Source organism: Triticum urartu, chromosome 6 (assembly GCF_003073215.2).
Source record: "Triticum urartu cultivar G1812 chromosome 6, Tu2.1, whole genome shotgun sequence".
In the NCBI taxonomy this organism is placed as follows: domain Eukaryota; kingdom Viridiplantae; phylum Streptophyta; class Magnoliopsida; order Poales; family Poaceae; genus Triticum; species Triticum urartu.
In genome coordinates, this window is record NC_053027.1 from 361,884,503 (window position 1) to 361,891,709 (window position 7,207).

Sequence of the window (7,207 nt, forward strand, 5' to 3'; positions counted from 1 at the left end):
TTTAGGGTGGGTTGGATCCGGAATTTCGGGGAGGGGATATTTATAGAGGTAGGAGGAGCTAGGAAGCTCCAAATGAGGTGCGGTTTTTGGCCACGCGATCGCGATCGAACGCTCTAGATGATGGAGAGGGTTTTGGTGGGTTTTGGGCCAACTTGGAGGGGTGTTGGGCTGCAACACACACGAGGCCTTTTCGGTCCCTTGGTTAACCGTTGGAGCATCAAACGAAGTCCAAATGGTACGAAACTTGACAGGCTGTCTACCGGTAGTAAACCAAGGCCGCTTGGCAAGTCTTGGTCCAATCCGGAAATGTTTAATCCCCACACACGAAAGAAAGGTAGAAATGACCACCGGAGGAGAACGAAGCGCCGGAATGCAAAACGGACAACGGGGAAAATGCTCGAATACATGAGATGACCACGTATGCAAATGCAATGCACATGATGACATGATGTGAGATGCATGACAACGATAACAACACACGGAGACAAAGACCCGAACCCGAGAAAATAAAATAACTTAAGGCCGGAAACGGCAAGAGTTGGAATACATATTGGGAAAGTCATATCCGGGGTGTTACAACACTCCACCACTACGAAAGGATCTCGTCTCGAGATCTAGGACTGAAAGAACGCCGGGTACTCAGAACGGAGGTGATCCTCGCGTTCCCAGGTAGCTTCATGGTCGGAATGGTGTGACCACTTGACTTTGAGGAATTTGATTGACTTGTTGCGAGTCTTGCGTTCAATCTCTTCAAGAATAGCAACTGGGTGCTCACGATAAGAGAGATCTTCTTGGAGCTCAATGTCCTCGAAGTTGACGGTGCGGTCAGGAGTCTTCAAGCACTTTCGGAGCTGAGAGACATGGAACACATCATGAACATTTGCAAAGTTTGAAGGAAGCTCGAGTTGATAGGCGAGATCGCCTCTCTTGCTGACAATCTTGAAAGGTCCCACATATCTAGGGGCAAGCTTCCCTTTGATACCGAAGCGACGAGTACCTTTCATAGGAGAGACGCGGAGGTAAACATGATCTTCGATCTCGAAAGCCAAATCACGGTGCTTACTGTCATAGTAGCTCTTCTGGTGGGATTGGGCTGCTTTGAGGTTATCTCGAATGACTTTGCACATTTCCTCTGCCTCTGTGATTAAGTCATTACCCAAAAGCTGACGTTCACCGGTTTCAGACCAGTTGAGAGGGGTACGGCACTTCCTGCCATATAGAATTTCAAATGGGGCCTTGCCCGAACTTGCTTGAAAACTGTTGTTGTAGGAGAATTTAGCATAAGGAAGACAATCCTCACACTTCATGCTGAAGGAGATCACACAAGCCCTGAGCATATCTTCAAGAATCTGATTGACACGCTTGACTTGACCGCTAGTTTGAGGATGGAAAGCTGTGCTGAAGCGGATGTTGGTGCCCATGGCCTTCTGGAAAGATTCCCAAAACTTGGAGGTAAAGATGCTGCCATGATCTGAAGAGATCACTTGTGGAATGCCGTGTAGAGAGACAATTCGAGAGGTATAGAGTTCCGCCAATTGAGCTGTAGTGATTGACTCTTTGATAGGCAGAAAGTGAGCCACTTTAGTGAGTTTGTCGATGACCACGAATATGGCATCATTGCCACGTTTGGACTTTGGAAACCCAGTCACGAAGTCCATCTCAATGTGGTCAAACTTCCATTCTGGAATGGCAAGAGGTTGGAGGAGACCAGCTGGCCTTTGGTGTTCTGCCTTCACTCTTCTGCAGACATCACATTCATTCACGAACTGAGCAATCTCGCGCTTCATTCGAGTCCACCAATAAGCCTGCTTGAGGTCCTGATACATCTTCGTGCTCCCAGGGTGGATGGAGAGAAGAGAATTGTGAGCCTCGTTCATGATCACTTTACGGAGGTCACCTTTGGGCACAACAATACGATCCTCAAAGAAGAGAGTGTCCTTGTCATCAAGGCGGTAACACTTGTACTTGGGTTGACTCTTGGCAATCCCAATCTTCACGTTTTTAACCATAGCATCAAGAAGTTGAGCTTGGCGAATCTGGTCTTCCAAGGTAGGAGAGACTTGAAGGTTGGCGAGGAAACCTTGAGGAACAACTTGCAGATTAAGTTTGCGGAAAGCTTCACAAAGCTCGGGTTGATAAGGCTTGAGAATCAGGCTGTTGCAATAAGCCTTCCTTCTCAATGCATCAGCAATCACATTGGCCTTGCCTGGAGTATACTCGATACTCGGATTATACTCTTGAATCATTTCGACCCATCGAGTCTGCCTGAGGTTGAGATTAGGCTGAGTGAAGATGTACTTGAGACTCTTGTGGTCAGTGAAGATGTCCACTTTTCTTCAAAATAAGAGATGTCTCCAAGTCAAAAGAGCATGCACAACTGCCGCCAACTCGAGATCATGAGTGGGGTAGTTCTTCTCGTTGGGCTTCAACTGGCGAGAGGTATAAGCCACAACTTTCTTCTCTTGCATCAACACTGCGCTGAGACCTTGGAGAGAGGCATCGCAAAAGACCTCGTACGGCTTGGATTCATCAGGAGGAGTCAGAACTGGAGCAGTGACCAATTTCTCTTTCAAATTGTTGAAAGCAATGTCACACTCCGGAGACCAAACGTACTTGATGTGCTTCTGGAGAAGATTTGAGAGAGGCTTCGCGATCTTAGAAAAGTTTTCAACGAATCTTCGACAATAGCTTGCGAGACCGAGGAAGCTACGGAGTTGCTTCACGTTCTGAGGGGGTTCCCAATTCACAATTGCAGACACCTTCACAGGATTCATGGCAATGCCCTTGCAGAGATGATATGACCAAGATAACGAACCTCATCGAGCCAAAATTCGCACTTGGAGAACTTGGCGTAGAACTTGTGTTCCCTCAGCTTATCGAGTACCAAACGCAAGTGCTTGGCATGATCTTCCTTGTTCTTCGAGAAAACCAAAATGTCGTTGAGATAGACCAAAACGAAGTCATTGGTGTAGGCGTTGAAGATGAAGTTCATCATGTGAGAGAACGTCGGAGGAGCGTTGACGAGGCCAAAAGACATGACAGTGTATTCATATGAACCATAGCTTGTCCTGAAAGCCGTCTTGGGAATATCTTGCTCACGGATTCGAATCTGATGATAACCCATACGGAGATCAAGCTTGGAGAATACTTGAGCACCTTTGAGTTGTTCGAACAGCTCGTTGATATTGGGAAGTGGGTATTTGTTCTTGATGGTCTTCTTGTTCAATGGACGGTAATCAACACAAAGTCGGTCCGTTCCATCCTTCTTCTTCACAAAAAGAACACCACAACCCCACGGAGAAGAACTAGGCCGAATGAGACCCATTCTTTCTTGAATATCGAGTTGCTTCTTCAGCTCCTTCAACTCTTCAGGTCTGAGCTTGTAAGGACGCTTGCACACTGGTTCCGTGCCAGGCTCAAGATCGATGACGAATTCAACTGGCCGGTGCGGAGGCATTCCTGGAAGCTCTTCTGGAAAGACGTCTTGATATTCGCAAACGACTGGAATTTGCGAGATAGCATCCAGTTCACCCTTCTCATTGAGAGAAAACAGATGGATAGTATCATTACGAGTGGCAAAGACAATTACATCCTCAGACGAATGAGTCAATTGAATCTGCCTTGCAGCACAATCAAGATGCGCCTTGTGCTTAGAAAGCCAATCCATCCCGAGAATAAGATCAATATCCGAGTTACCAAGAACCATAGGAGAAGAAAGGAACTTGTAGTCGCCCAAGGTGATAGTAACGTCCGGAGCCATCATTTTAGTGTTCATGAACAAACCCGGAGAAGAAACCGCTATCGGCTTAGGAAAATCAATAGTATGCACATCATGCATGGATGCAAAACGCTTCGATAAAAATGATAAAGATGCACCAGTGTTAAAAAGAATTCTTGTGGGAATGTCATTAACAGGAAGGTTACCCATGATCACATCTGGTGAGTCCTCTGCCTGAGCTGCATTCAGCAAGTTGACCTTGGCGGACTTGGTGTTATGCTTGACCATAGCTGTACTTGCCGATCTGACAGGAGGAGGAGGAAGACGCCTCTGGTTGAGACACTTGTTGGCATAGTGACCCTTCTGTTGGCACTTGTTGCACGTGACCTCTGAAAGCGGACGGTGATACGGAGCACTCAATCTTGGAGCTTGAGACGAAGTCTTGTTCTGAAAGCCAGGGTTGGGTGGGTGGGAAGATCCACTGCCACCTTTGCTCTTCTGCTGATACGGCTGACGGAACGGAGGAGGAGGAAGCCAATACTTCTGCTGCTTGGCCACTTGAGTAGAGGAAGAAGGAGTAGCATCTCTGACTCGCTTCTTGGAAGCATCACACCTCAGTTGAGCAGCCTCTTGCTTCAATGCCATGTTGTAGAACTCATCGTACCTCACGGGCTCAAAGAGAACAAGAGCTAGCTGGATTTGTTCTCTGAGACCACCCCTGAACTGGTATATCATGCTCTTCTCATCAGGTACGTCCTGCTTGGCAAAGCGGGCGAGCTTCTGAAACAACTTGTTGTAGTCATAGACAGACAAAGAGCCTTGCTTCAGGTTGCATAATTCCTCACGCTTGCTTTCAACCACGCTCTGAGGAATATGATGAGCTCTGAAATCTTGACGGAATTCATCCCAGGTAATAGCACGTCCACCTCTGGAATCCTTGTACTGCTGAAACCATTCTGCAGCTTGGTCTTTGAGTTGGAAGGAAGCGAACTTGACGAAGTCCTCAGGCCTGACGTTACTGCACTCGAAATGCTTGCACAGATCCACGAGCCAATCGTCAGCATCGGTTGCCTCAACACAATTGCTGAAAGTCTTTGGCCCGTTAGCAAGGAACTGGTTGAGTGTAGCAAAGTGATTTTGATTGTTGCCTTGGTTCCCTTGGTTGCCTTGATTGCGCTCTTGGAGAATTTGCATGATCAACTGTGTGTTTGCATTGGTTGCGGCCATCACAGCTTGCCATGCCTCCGGAGGAGGTGGAGGTGGTGGCGGATCCTGATTCTGATTCTGATTGGTGCTCTTAGCGGGAGCCATCCTAAAGAGGTTGACCACCGTTAGCACATACACAGATAAATGAAGCTGAATCCACCGGAATGAAAATTGCAACATAAAGTCTTCACAACCGAACAAAATGAACGAATGCATTCCTCTTGAAATGGTCACATATCCATAAATTGAGAAGCCACATAGAATTTAGGTAGAGAAATAAATCAACAAGGTACGGATCAAGAACTTATAATCGGTAAGAAATCCCAATCTCAAACCAAATATCCGTGGAAGAAGAACTAGAGCTACGAGAAAAATCCCACCTATGAAACTCCCGAACCTTTCCGGTTATGCAATCAGGTGTTGGGGATACAGGGGAAGCATAATATCTCACCCAAATCTAGCAAATCCTACATCCAGCTGTATCCATCCTTCAACACATAACCGAGAAAAACTTCGGAAACCATCTACCTCAACCTTCGAAAAGCATCCGTTATACAAGTTATGGCGATACTCCCGAACTCCCGCCCCAGTACTGGGTGGCGTCGAGGTTATCTCACCAACGAACTACATAAAAGAGATTTTCGATGTCGGCGTACTAAACTCAGGTATTCCAAAACTGCAACGATAAAATTATGACGACAACACCTTAGAGCTCAACTCCCCGAGACACTTCCACAAAACCCCTGACAGGAGGCACCAAGACAATGTTCTCATCATAAAACCATCGGAACGATTCCAAGATACCCGCGTGATCCTAAATTTTTTTTAGTGAAATTTGAGAAGAGAAGAGTCAAAACTCTACGTCAGGATGCCTTACCAGAGCGATGAGGAGACTGGGAAGTAAAAAGAATTCCTAAACTCTCCGATATATAATTCCTAAATGACTCAAAACATTTTTCTAGACACAATTCGGCCGCTAGAAACGATCAAGCAATGGGGCTCCTAAGGTCGGGGAAGGCTCTGATTACCAACTTGTAACACCCTCGATGCGACTATATCTCCCACGTGTCGAGGCACGACTTAGAGGCATAATCGCATTGAAGGCATATGTCGCAAGTTAGGCAATCTTCACAACATCCCATGTAATATAAATAATAAAGGGGGGATACATAGTTGGCTTACACTCGCCACGACAATCAAGTACATAAATAACATTACATCAATCAAACACTCATGGCCCGACTACGGCGCCAAAATAAAAGATAACCCAACATGCGACACGGTCCCGATCACCCCCAACTGGGCACCACTACTGATCATCAGGAAAGGAAACATAGTATCGTTGAGAGTCCTCATCGAACTCCCACTTGAGCTCAAGCGCGTCACCTGGAGCGGAATCATCAGGCCCTGCATCTGGTGTAATAGTAATCTGTGAGCCACAGGGACTCAGCAATCTCGCACCCTCACGATCAAGACTATTTAAGCTTATAGGTAAGGCAAGGTAAATATGTGGAGCTGCAGCAAGCGACTAGCAAATATGGTGGCATCCTATTCGCAAAAGAGAGTGAGAAGAGGGGGCAAAGCGTGAGCGAGAAATCTAGAGAACATCCTGCGCAAGCATTACTCCAACACCGTGTCCACTCCCGGACTCCGCCGAGAAGAGGCATCACCGGTAACACCACTCAGTTGATTCATTTTAATTAAGTTAAGTTCAAGTTATCTACAACCGGACATTAACAAATTCCCATCTGCCCATAACCGCGGGCACGGCTTCCGAAAGTTCAAATCCCTGCAGGGGAGTCCCAACTTAGCCCATGACAAGCTCTCACGGTAAACAAAGGAATAGACCTCCTCCCGAGACGTTCCGATCAGACTCGGTACCTCGGTTCTTCAAGACACTTCGACAGGTTAAAACAAGATCAGCAGCACCACCCAGATGTGCGAAAAATCCTGATAGGATCTGCACATATCTCGTTCTCAGGGCACACCGGATGAGCAAGACGTCGGGTAGGCCAGCCCAGAGTTGCCCCTGGTAGCCCCGGACATCGCTCGGTTGGACCAACACTCAGAGGAGCACTGGCCCGGGGGGGCTAAAATAAGATGACCCTCGGGCTCCGGAAACCCAAGGGAAAAGAGGCTAGGTGGCAAATGGTAAAACCAAGGTTGGGCATTGCTGGACATGCTTTAATCAAGGCGAACTATCAAGGGGTTCCCATTATAACCCAACCACGTAAGGAACGCAAAATCCGGGAACATAACACCGATATGACGGAAAACTAGGGC